This window comes from Macrotis lagotis, chromosome 4 (assembly GCF_037893015.1).
Source record: "Macrotis lagotis isolate mMagLag1 chromosome 4, bilby.v1.9.chrom.fasta, whole genome shotgun sequence".
Lineage (NCBI taxonomy): Eukaryota > Metazoa > Chordata > Mammalia > Peramelemorphia > Peramelidae > Macrotis > Macrotis lagotis.
This window is the reverse complement of record NC_133661.1, coordinates 265,262,465-265,275,907: the sequence shown is the minus strand read 5'-3', so window position 1 is coordinate 265,275,907 and position 13,443 is coordinate 265,262,465. Positions and strand designations below refer to the sequence as shown.

At 33.5% G+C, this 13,443-nt stretch overlaps 1 pseudogene; it reads left to right on the top strand.

The window, feature by feature from the left end:
* Positions 1-4,509: 4,509 nt before the first annotated feature.
* On the top strand, positions 4,510-4,976 carry LOC141522910 (large ribosomal subunit protein uL2-like; annotated as a pseudogene).
* The last annotated feature ends 8,467 nt before the right edge of the window (positions 4,977-13,443 follow it).

The following is a 13,443-nucleotide window of genomic DNA, read 5'->3' as shown; positions in this document are numbered from 1 at the left end:
CCACCTCACAATCTCAGATTGGCCAATTTGACCAGAAAGGACAATGATCCATCTTGGAAGGGATGTGGGAAATCTGGGACACTAATACATTGTTGGTGGAGCTATGAACTAATCCAACCTTTCTGGAGACAAATTTGGAATTATGCCCAAAGGGCATCAAAAATGTGCATACCCTTTGATCCAGCAATACCCTGGGTCTATACCCTGAAGAGATTATGAGAAAAGGTAAAAATATCACTTGTGCAAAAATACTCATGGCATCCCTGTTTGTGGTGGCAAAAAACTGGAAATTAAATGAATGCCCTTCAATTGGGGAATAGCTTAACAAAATGTCATGCAACACTATTGTTCTATTAGAAACCCAGAGAGATGGGAATTCAGGGAAACCTGGAAGGATTTGCATGAACTGATGCTGAGTGAGATGAGCAGAACCAGAAAAACACTGTACACCCTAACAGCAACATGGGGGAGATGATCAACCTTGATGGACTTGCTCATTCTATCAGCACAACAACCAGGGACAATTTTGAGCTATCTGCAATGGAGAATACCATCTGTATTCAAATAAAGAATTGAAGTTTGAACAAAGACCAAAGACTATTATCTTCAATTCAGAAAAAAAAAGTTATCTTATGTAATTTTGCTATCTCTTATCTTTATTTTTTCTTCCTTAAGGGTATGTTTTCTCTCTCATCACATTCAACTTAGATCAATATATACCATGGAAACAATGTAAAGACTAACAGAATGCCTTCTGTGAGGGGGAGATAGAAGCAAGAATGGGGGGGAAATTGTAAAACTCAAAATAAATAAAATTTTTCTAAAAAAAAAAAGAAAAGAAGAAACTCTATCTGCTACCAATAAACTCCAAACAAAGATCTCAGGACCTCAAGGTCTATCAAATTCAAAAGATCACCTCCAAATCTGGACAAGTCCATCTCAATTACCTGTGTTTGAAAAATATTCTGACCACCTATGGTCAATCAAAAAAAATAAAATAGAAGATGAGATGCAGTCTCAGAATCACCAAGAAATTTGTTGCCATACAGTCTAGATAGGAGAAAGAATAATTTTTCCTTCCCCTGTGTCTTCACAAGAAGTCTGGAGAAGAAAAACTAACTTGTCTCATAGGAAAGTCAAAGAGACATAGGGTAGTGACTCCTTTTTTAAATGAACTACTAGGAGCAGCTAGTTGGCACAGTGAATAGAGCACTGGCCCTGGAGTCAGAAGGACCTGAGTTCAAATCCAGTCTCATATTCTTAATAGTTACTTAGCCAGATGACCTTGGCCAAGTCACTTAACCCCACAATCTATGGAGTCATCATTTGCCAATGGTCAAGAAAATGATTGACATTTAGCATTCCCAGTGTTCCTAAGTTCTGTCACCATGGCCAAGCTGGATCTATTCAGGAGCTTCATTATTCCCAAACATTTAAGCAATGAAGTAATACATATGGTTGGCTAAAATAGGGAAACTCTTTGGATTGTCCTTGCACCCTCTAGGTTACATATGCATAACTATAAAATAAGGAGAAGTATGAAATCAGTGGTATGAATAGGTCATACCACTAATTTAAATATGTAGCTGGACAGTTCCCAGAAACTGGCATTCCCATTGGACTCATGCAGATCCTAAACTTAGAGCTAAGACTTGGAGCAAATATTACTAGCCAAGTTATAACAGAAGAGTATATGACTTCTTGAGCTATGATGCTACTGACTTCCATTTCTACATCATTGGTTATTGAAGTTACTGAGTCTCTTCTTTACTTTGAAGCAAAAAAAAAAAAACATTGTCCTATGTGATCAAATTCTGCAAAATACATGAGCTATAATAGCTAAAATATAATCAAAATAGATTATTTTGTTTTTGCATTTTAAAAAATGAAACTTATTATCTTGACTCAGTTTAAGTTAAAATCAAAGACAAAAGAACATAATGAGCAGATTTTTGTATAAAACAACTTTAACCATCTCAAAGTAATCTTAACAAGAATATAGACAGGTAGTCATCTATAGCTAGTCTTGCTGGTGTGGGACAGGTATTTTTTAAATGTTTCTCAGAGTGCTATTAATGATGTAAAAAGTTTGAGACTCTTTAAAGAGCTACTGTATTTTTTAGAAATTTTTCAAAAAATATTCAGAGACCAGAAAATTAATTTGTGACAAAATGAAAATTCATGTTCATTTGTCATGCACAGGTTTTAGCTGAAGTAAGCCCCAGTAACTGAGTACATGTGTTTAGAAATTATAAATAAGGTTTTTCTCTGTATCCCACTGTGGTGCCTAGTGGGATACAACTACAGAAAATGATGGGCAAAATTGTTTACCCCAAAAGTACTAGTTGAAAGACAGGAAGGGATTGTCATCTAGTGGCAAAAATAAGGAATTCAAGAGATAGGATATTTATGTTTCTCAAATGTATGGTCAGTCACCTGAAGCTGCATAGTGAACAAAGCACAGAATTTCAATATATTCTATGGTTTATGTTTAAAAATGGATGATTTCAACTCTTCCCAACCCTCATAGACACTGTATGAAATATTAGGTCAAAAATAATCATCCATTAGTCAGTCTTCTAAAAACAATGTTTGATTTCAACTAAATTATGTTGGTCCTTGGACAACATACATTCAAAGCATTTTGTATCAGGTCTTTTTAGCTTCATGGGACCTGACAAATTGCATTCCACTGACACAGACTTTGAAAATCTAGGATCTTCTCCAGGTTTCCTCAAAAAGACTTTAGTGAAGGAAAGTAAATTATATTCATAAATCAGTGAAAATTGATGTTTATATATCTCATAGCTCACACATTAAATAAAATTTTGAAGTGATAAAAAGATATAGAAGTTTTCAGTTTTGTTATAATTTGGGGGAGAGATGAAATTTAAAAAAATCATCTCTTCTAATCAAGCTGGAAAGACTCATTGAAGTAGATTTCTGAAGCTGTTTGATGAAGAACAGTAAAAATTGATGAACTTGGAAGAAAACATGGTCTCTAGTTTAGAAAAAGGTTTGTAAATAGCCATGGTGAGAGAGACAATAAACAGACTGACCTGAAAGGAATAGAAAGGCCAAGAGGTTATGGATTCAAAGCTAAAAGGGATCTGTGGGATCATTTAGTCAAATATTCTCATTTTATAGCTGAGAAAGTTGAGTCTCAGAGAAAGTGTTTTGTCCAAATTCATACACCTCATATTAACAGTATTAAAATTTTGAATCCAGGTCCTTTGACTCCAAATCAAGAAGTTTCCATAGATTATTCCATGTTACTTTAAGGGATTGGTTGTGATATAAGAGATGATGGGCAGGTGGAGTAGGATCTAAGATCCAAGATCCTTTTATTAAGGAACCTAAAGTGAGAGGATAATGGTATTAAACCTAATTTTGAAAGGCAATTGAATGATTTTTTCCCCTTTTAATTCTAATTTTTCTTTCACAACATGATAATGTGGAAATATGCTAAATGGGATTGCATGTGTACAACTTATATCAAATTGTTCATTGCCATGGGTAGAGGGGAAGAAAGGAAGATGATAGAAAAATATGACTATCAAAAGCATGCAAAAGGATGAATATAGAAACTAACTTTGCCCGTAATTGAAAAAAATAAATAATTTTTTTAAAGGCAATAGAAACTCTTACTAAAGGGAAGAGTGTTGAGGAGGGGTGTCACCAAGAATGCCTTCAAGGCAAGAAAGGGAATTTAAAGCAAGGAGGCTCTAAATTACATAATAAAAAAATTATTCAGTAAATAGATCACTGGTACTTTCTGAGCATTTATTTAAGTATTTAGAACTATACTAGTTGTTTTAAGAAATACAAGAAAAATCTTAAGCTGGGTTGTGACATTCAGTATTTTTTCTTGGCAAAGCAATTGGATGAGTGACTTACCCAAGGTCACACAACTTAAATATTAAGTGTCTGAGGCCAGATTTTAACTCAGGGTGGACTCAGTATTTTTAAAAAGGTAAGTAAACCCATCTTTTTGGTAGAGATGAATTTCAGTTGTTACCTTAGGTCCCCATTGAATGAAATTCCCCATGACACAGAAAATCTTGGCAATTAAAAATAATGCCTGATATTTACGTAGTGCTTAATATGTGTGATCTCCCTGGAACTGAATAAAAACCCTACAAGGTTTCAAATATTACTATCGTGTCTACTAGCATCAATGTAAAACTAAACTTGTCCATGCCTATGCACCTGCAACTCCTGTTTATATCCTTCCAATGAGTTTACAATAGAAGATCCTCCCAACATGCTATAGGCTTTCCTAATTTTCTTCTGATATTTTAAGAATACCATTGGAATACTTCGGCTATCTCTCTTTTATCCCTGGTCCCCAACACACAAATATCTCATCTTAATTTATATTATGTTATATCATATTATGTTGTCATGTTATGTTTTATATAACATTATATTATATCATATTGTATCATATTATATATTTTTATCATATTATATCATATTATATTATATTAGTAATTATAATGGTAATTTTTTGTCAATGTCCTCCCAGTTGACACTCTGCCTGAAGGGACCACTGTCCTCAAGAAAAGCCTGGTGACTGAAGCAAATTTACCTGTGCATCTGGAAACTATGCCACAGTGGTTTTCCACAGTCCTGAAATCAAGAAAACATGGGTGAGGCTTCATTTTAGACTCTAAGCAAGTGATCTCTATAAATAGAGCTGTAGTTGGTATTGCTGGTGGAGAAGGTCATACTGATAACCCCATCTTTAAAACTGGTCATGCCTACCACAAATATTAAACTAAGAGGAAGTGCTAGCCTCATATGTAGTTTGTGGCTAAGAATCCTATAGAGCATGTCTTCAGAGGAGGTAATCACCAGCATATTGGATAGCCATCCACCATTTGAAGAGATGACCCAGCTGGACAAATGTCAGTCTCATCACTTCCTGGAATACTTATTGGGGTGCCAAGACTATACACAAAAAGGAGAACTAAAATACAAACCCTGACAATAAAAATTGTTTTGGAAATTGATCCTATGACTATGTAATAATCCTGCCCCAAGGGGGTTTGAGAAGAATATAGCAACATCTGGTGTAATTGTTTGGAATGAGGGCATGAGGGAGTGATTGTGACTGAACTGGCAGAGACTGAGAAACAAAAGAGAGAAACAAAAAGAAGGAAGGTATCAATTTTGATTAATGAATGGGAACCCCTGGAGCCACAAGCATGTGAAAAGACCTCTTAAAGAATCTCTTTCAAGAAGGTCATGCTTCAAAAAAGCGCATTCTCTCCTTGGTTGAACTTAGATTTCATCTCACTCCTGAGTCACAAAGCTTCCAATTCGCATATGATCTAAAGTCTAATCTAATTCATATAACTCCCCAGTTGTTCTTTTACTACTTGCTTTGATAAATGTTTACTATCTATCCATGATTTTATTTTGTATAATAAATTCTCATAGAAGGGAACCTAAGTCAGCAGCCAAGAGGAAGCTACCTATTGCTCTCCCAATCTGAGGTAGTACTATTTCTTACCTGAAGGAAAAGGGAAAGTGGATTTTATCTTGAATACCCATCAAAAAAAAAAGAACATTATATTCCAAATTACAAATATCTCATTATATATAGAAAATAGATAAATTTTAGCCAATATATCTCTTGAAGATAGGAGAGTGGAATGAATATTCATGTCCAGTACTCTTACTACACCCAAGAAAAAGAAATCATAGTCTCATAAGAGGCAGGATAGGGCCAATTTCAGATCACATCTATATAAATAAATCCCTGCAATAGTAGCTACCCCAGGTATCTGTGGCACAACTATTATCTATATTAAAACTATATAAATAGCAGCTATTATTACCTGTTCACATCTCTGTGCCATTAGCCTTGAGGCTCTGACTAATCTAAGTCCAGTTCGACCTTTAGGTGCTGACTACTGTGTCTGATCAATATCAACATATTGGCTACTTCCACTACTTCCTGTTCCCAACTCTGCATGGAGACCTGATGTCATGATCTCTTTGTCCTAGAATTATACTTTATAAGTACTCAGAAAAAAGAAAAAAACAGTAAATTTGATGGCTAAAATCTAATTTTTCTTTTACAACTCTCATAATTCCCCACAATAGGGTAAGTAAAATTTGAGAGCTAGTGGCACCAACTTAATCAAAATACTTTGTCTTAAACTCTACTTTGCCTTTATTATATCTTGCCTCATGTTTAAGTGTCTTTGTGTCAATCCCAGCCCTGTAAATTTATTGAGAACAGAGGTAAAAGAGTTTGTCATTACTTCCCAGGATTTTTATCATGATAATATGAGATGATCAGGTTAAGCAACACAGTGCTTGGTTCATAGTATTATTTAAAAGTGGTTTATTATTATATTATATATTATATATATATTATATATATTATTATATTATATATTATATTATATATATTATTATAATTTTTGTATTTCCAACACAATGTCTTATAAATAGTAGCTCTTTAACATTTGCTAAATGGAATTTATATATTTCAACCTAAAAAATCTCCAATTTCTGGGCTTTAGATAATATTAGAAGACTAACTCCTTATATTAAAAATGCTGTACATTTGAAGATTCACATATTTGGCAAGAGAAATATTTGCATTCCATTGATCCTCAGAAATATTGGTAAAAAGTAAAGTGACAGAAGAAAAAAGTAACTGGGAAAGACTAATAAAGGGTAAATGAGATAAGAGGGCCATTTCATTAATTGATTAGTATTAGTATTCCCCTACTGAAGGTGAGTAAGAGTTGGATGGGTCCCTAAAAGTTACAGAATCATAAAATTTAAGAATTAAAATGGACTGCAAAGGTCCAATCTGACTCACCCAAGAAATCATGTCCAAAAGAACCCCAACAAGGGGCCACAAAATCTCTATTCAAAAGTCTCATTTAGAGAAGTAAACAGTGTAGGCTCTCACAAACTACACTAGTGGAGGAACAATTGAGAAGATTGTCTTGTCCAAAGTGGCATTCTGGAACCCTTAATCAACCTATCATCTGAAAAATACAGGAAAATTGTACTGGTTATTCTGTAAATAATTTGAAATAATTCTGTGGCCGATGGAAAACTTAATGAAACTGAAAAATTGTATCCTGATTTGAAGGCTATGGAGGACTAGACAGAAATGAAGCTTCCAGTCCCATGAAAATGAACTGACTTATAAGCTTCTTCAAGCTTAATTAAAAAGTGTTTCTTTGCAGAGAAAGAAGACCAAACTGTCATACCAGCATCTACTTCTAATGAGCATATCTTCTATAATCAAGATAGAACATTTGCAACCATTAACACTTAGATTTTTATAGTCGGACTGTTGCATGTGCCTTGTTTTTGCCTTCCTTTGCTCTTAATGTCTCCCCACTAAGATCTTTCTGTAAATTTGCAATATAAAATATCTATCTTCAAGAAAATTCTTATTTTTATATGGAGTTCCAATTTAATTCTGTTCTTTTTCACTTAAAAAAGTACTTTTGTGGAATTTTCATTGCTAATTTCAGAAAGCAGACTAAAAGATGAATTTTTTTGCTTAATTGTAGAATTTGGAAATTTAATAGCATGAATAATTTTTATATGACTCAACCAACTAGTCTAGCCCATCAGTATCTTTAATTGGTTTTCTGTCATACAATGTGTTCCCTATTTCTGTAAACGTTACTGTATCTGTAAATGTGATAAGATCATTTTATTAATTAAAAGGTTTAAAAACACAGAACTGAAGAGTATATCTTCAAGCCACTTCATTTGAGAATTCCCTTCATAGTGACTTCTCTTTGAGTCCAGTTCTCAACCCACTTTCATCTCCCTAATTCTCTCCATTTTGTCCACAAAGGCAGCATAAAATGATTCTGTCGAGTTAATTCACATGTCTTATCCCAAACTATTCTGAGAAGTGAAAAAAGTGAAGGTTTAAGTCTACTGTAGAATAGGGCCAAAGGATATTAAGGAAGAATATCTCTAAAGTATTCCAGATGAAGGAATGTTTACTCTCTTATTGAATTAGTAATTTTTTGTTTCTTAAAAATAGTCTTCAAAATAATAATAATAATAATAATATCAATAATACTATTATTTATATTGTGATTATTATAGGTTAGACAGTGATAAATGCTTTACAATTATTATCTCAGTTAATCCTCACAACAATCCTGGGAGGGAGGTGTTTATATTATTCCCATTTTAAAGATGAGAAGTGAGACTAAATGAATTGCCCAGGGTCACAATGTCTGGGACCATATTTGAACTCAGATATTCCTGACACCAGGCATGTCATTTTATCTACTCTACCATTTAGTAGTAATAAAGCAAATATAATATAAAACATAATAATAAAATAATAAATATTAAAATAAAACAATGAAAAGTCAATTTTGGAAATCTTAAAATACTTATCTTAGAAGATGAAGAAAAAAGTCTTATCTTATGACTCATAATAAATAAATAATGAAGATTAAAGTACAAAACTGTGCTGTTTTAAATGTAGTGCTAAGCTATTGCTGATGTATACCTGTCCACTGTAATAGTGAGGAAGAAGGCATTTTATTTTTTAAATTTATTTGATACTTTAGTTTTCCCCCCAGTTCATTTTTAAAAGTGTGTTCCAAATTCTCTCCCTTTCTTCTTTCCCTCCTCATTGAGAAAGCAATGAATTCAATATATCTTACACGTGTATAATCATGCAAAACATTTCCATAATAGTCATAATGTAAAAGGAAAAAATAGACCCCCAAAAAGAAATCTCAAGAAAAACAAAGTTTAAGAAATATATTTCAATCTGTATTCAGACACCATCAGTGCTTTCTCTAGGGATGGATAGCATTATTCATCCCAAATCCTTCAGAGTGACCTTGAATCATTGTATTGCTGAGAATAACCAACTCATTACAGCTGGTCATCTTATAATATTGTTGTTAGTTTATACAAACATTACATTCTACTTTTCATCAACTCATGTGAGTCTTTCCAGATTTTTCTGAGAACATCCTGCTTATCATTTCTTATAGCACAATAATATTCCATCATAATCACCATATCACAGTTTGTTCATCCATTCCCTAATTGATGGGTATCCCCTCAATTTCCAATTCTTACCACCAGAAAAAAACTGCTATAAACATTTTTGTATCAATAGTTTCTTTTCCTTTTTGTTTTTTATCTCTTTTGGGACACAGATCTAGTAGTGATATTATTAAGTCAAAGAGTATCTATCATTTTTTAGCCCTTTGGGCATAATTCCAAATTGCCCTTTAAATGGCTGAATCAGTTTAAACTATACCAACCAGGCTTTAATGTCTCATTTTTCCTAAATCCCCCCCCAACATTTGTCATTTTACTTTTCTATCCTTTTAGCTAATCTAATAGTTACAAGTAACCTCAGAATTGTTTTAATTTGCATTTCTCCAAATTGATAGTGGATTAGAATTTTTTATATGCCTATAGAGAGCTTTAAAGGATTACTTTATCTGAAAACTATCCATTTCTTTTGATCATTTATCAATTGTAATGGCTAGAAAAGACATTTTATAACAAAAACAAGGAAAAGAAAAATATGTGTCTAAACATATTCCTCCTTATTTTGTACCTGGTTTTAATTTAAGATCAAAATAATGCAAGGTATCAGTGCCACCTGAAGCTCAACAATCAAGGTGGGCTTAGAAAGCTGATGATTCGTCATAGAAAATAAAAGTGACAAATACAATTATATGCAATTGCAAAACTTTTTCTTGAACAAACTCAATGCAGTTAGAATTAAAAGGCAAACAATTAATAGGGGAAAATTCTCTGGAAAATTTCTCTGATGAAAGTATGATATCCTTGATAGAGAATTGATACTAATATGTAAGAATAAGAGTCATTTCCCAATAAATAAGAACTTATAAGATATGAACAGACAACCTTTGAATGAAGATATACAAACTACCAATAATCATATAAAATACTCCAAATAAAAATCAATAAACAAAAATTACAGCATTCTAAGGATGCACTCCACATCTATCATTTTAGCAAAGATGACAAAAGATAAAAGTGACCATTTTGGAAGAGGCTATGGAAAGACAGATACACTAATTCTTAATACAACTATGAATTGATACAACCCATTCAGTAAAACAAATTGAATTGAGTAGAAAGCTGTTGTACTGAAAACTCTGATCTAGAAACACTATTAACAAGAATATATCAAAGAAATCAAAGCAGATGGGAGGAAATATTGTGTATGGGGGCCCACCAAACAAGAAATGGCTGAAATGATTTTAATATATGACTACAATAGACTATTACTGTAAATTTAAAAATAGTGAATATAATGGACCTAGAGAAACATGGGAAGATCTGTATGAATAGATGAGTTAAATGAGCATAATCAGGAGGACAATTTACATGATGACTGCAATATTACAAAGGTAAATCACTTTGAAAGGCTATAGAACTCTGATCAGTGCAGTGACCAATCATTTATTTCAAAAGAATGATGATGGGACATGTCATTCCATTATGGCAGAAAACTGATAGATTTAAAGGTGCAGAATTAAGATGTACTTTTTAAGACATCAACAACATTTGTTAAAAGGGTGAGGGGAGACATTGAATAGTGACAGAAATGTAAAATAAAAGACAAAAAATAAAAGAAAAAATCATCAATGAAACTTTTAAAAAGATACAGGAAAAAAGGGGAGACAAAACAGAAATTCACAGTTGTGTTTTGTTTTGGTTTTTTTTAGGTTTTTTCAAGGCAAATGGGGTTAAGTGGCTTGCCCAAGGCCACACAGCTAGGTAATTATTAAGTGTCTGAGACCGGATTTGAACCCAGGTACTCCTGACTCCAGGGCCGGTGCTTTAACCACTACACCACCTAGCCGCCCCAGTTGTGTTCTTAATACACTGAAAAGTTCATGTTTATTGATAATTGTTGATTTCATAATAAAAAAGAATTTTTTTACAAAAATTTAATAGCTTCAAATAATCTTTGAGCTCACAACCATCTTTTTTTTCCTGTTTCAATGATCCACAAACTCCTCTTGAATCCTGTTGCATCACTTTTTTTAATCTGACTTGTGTTATTATTCCTAGTCTTACCCTCTAAGGGTTATGCTCATCCTTTCACTGTTTTGACTAAATTTTAGTAAAAGACCAAGGTTTAGATTCAGTAGCTGTTAACTCCCTGGTACTTCTCCATTACCATTATAAAAAAACTTCTTGGACAGATAGAGATTCAGGCTAAGAACACTAGCCCTTAGTCCTATCCTTAGATTTAATTGTGACCCTAGTGTCCAAGTAAATATCCCACTTTTCACAAGTTCACTAATATCTATCATATATTTGCCAATAAATGTATGGACACAATCACAAACTGAAAAACAGCACTAATCGCTTCCTGAATCTCCCAGGATCTTGAAGATCCAAAGGAACTCTGTACCAGTTCAGAACTCTCCCAGTTCCACTGTGAATCACAACTCTCCCAGGCCCCTAGGATTCACATATCCATTCTGAGAACTGGACCAGAACCAAGCCAGTTTTCAGAAGCAAGAATAAATAATATGCAGGAAGAATGGTTTATTTTCCTTGCTGCTGTCTATGCAACATTACCCTTGTGTCAGTGGAGCGACCAAAAGTACCCAGACTCCTCAGAGCATTCTCTGCATCAATCCAGTCTATTCCCACCTGGAAACAAATGATTAGAGTAAAAGGATTTTTTTAAATGCAGTGCATTATTCAACAGCCTTTGAGAGCTGGCAAGCACAGAGGCCAGAGACCTTGTTTTAAATCAATAATTTAAAAGCTCCCTGGACACTGGAGCAGTACAAGTTGAGTCATCTGTAACTTCACCCAACAAATGAGTCACCTGGTGCTCATGCCATCACCCTGGAATGATGTTGTAACACTGGGATACCTAGACCCTGGTTTTAATTTAAGAAAGACCAGAAAATAAATGTGTGTGATTCTATCCAAAAAAAAAAAAATCTCTCAAACTTTATAGACAACCATAAATGCCCCTTTTCCTACAGTCTGTAACTATCATATAAAACAGAGTCAGGTATATAGTACACACTTAATAAATGCTTTTTTCATTCATTTGGAAACAAAAAAAGAAACATTCTCTGAAAGCCTGGTATAATCCTGTCATGTACTCAGACAGAAGGTAGTCAGTTGTTCAATAAATATTTATTGAGTGTCTGCTATTGCCAAGGTAATACACCCTAACAAAAATCATTACTAGTAGTTATATTGACTCTATGATATGAGAACAAGCCATTCCTGTTTTCTCTCTATTATATATAGTATCTTTCTCCCCATTGTACAATTAAAAGTATACAGCATTAATGAGCCTGGGGTTAAATTGGGCCTATGCACCTTTTAAAAAATTCCTACTCAGACTTTTCTAACAGCCTTGGTAAATTATTGAAATACTCCTTTTGTGTCACTTAACTATCACTTTTTCTTTTTTTTTTAAATCTGCACAATATTCTTCACATAAGCCTTCTGCTCTTTTATTTTAAAGATCAAATATCCTTTCACCTGAACTGCAAAGAGTGGCCAGTTTCCCTGGTAACATAATTTGCTTCCAGTTCAGTGGCAATCGGAGCTCATTTTCATAGGTTCCCTGTACCCAGTAGCCAATCCCAGATCAGAAATCTTTTCAAAGCACTATAAAAAGTCTGTTGCTAAGGTGTTTGGTTAAATGAACCTCTTAAATATTGATTTTAATGGGTTTTTTTCTGTTTTTTTAAAGCTCCACTGGGTTTAGTCTTTCTTGAACACATAGGACATAGCTGCTTTGAGCTTTCAATTCTATGCCATTGCCTTCTTCATTTCAAAGATGCAAATTTGCTGGCATCTTTTATCAGTTTTCAAATGAACACAACAATTATGCCACTGATTGAAGATCACTGGGGACATGGGTATATCTGTCCAATTATAGGTATAATGAAACATAATAACATAATAATTAAAGGAAGACCTGATTCCACAAATTAAACAAATTCTGATTTCTAAATCAATAAAAAGCCTCAAAGGCACCTAATGTCTCTAGGGGTCAAACTTGTTAATGTTAAAAAGTTTGTTCCCTAGTCCTGATAGAATGCCATAATCCCAGTTTTATTTTGTTTGTGCTACTAAACATCTTTATCTCTCTCTCTCTCTCTCTCTCTCTCTCTCTCTCTCTCTCTCTCTCTCTATATATATATATATATATATATATATATATATATATATATATATATATATTCTAGCCAAATTGGCCTAGTTCCTTTCCCATATACAATATTCTTATCTCATGCTTTCACTCCCAGAAGCCCATGTCTGAAATGTTCTCCTTCCTAACAACCTTCTCCACGAACCACCTTGCAAAATGGGCATTTCTTGGATTCCCCCAGTTTAATAGTTCCTCTCCCTCATTAATTTGCATTTATTTTCTAATCATCCTGTATT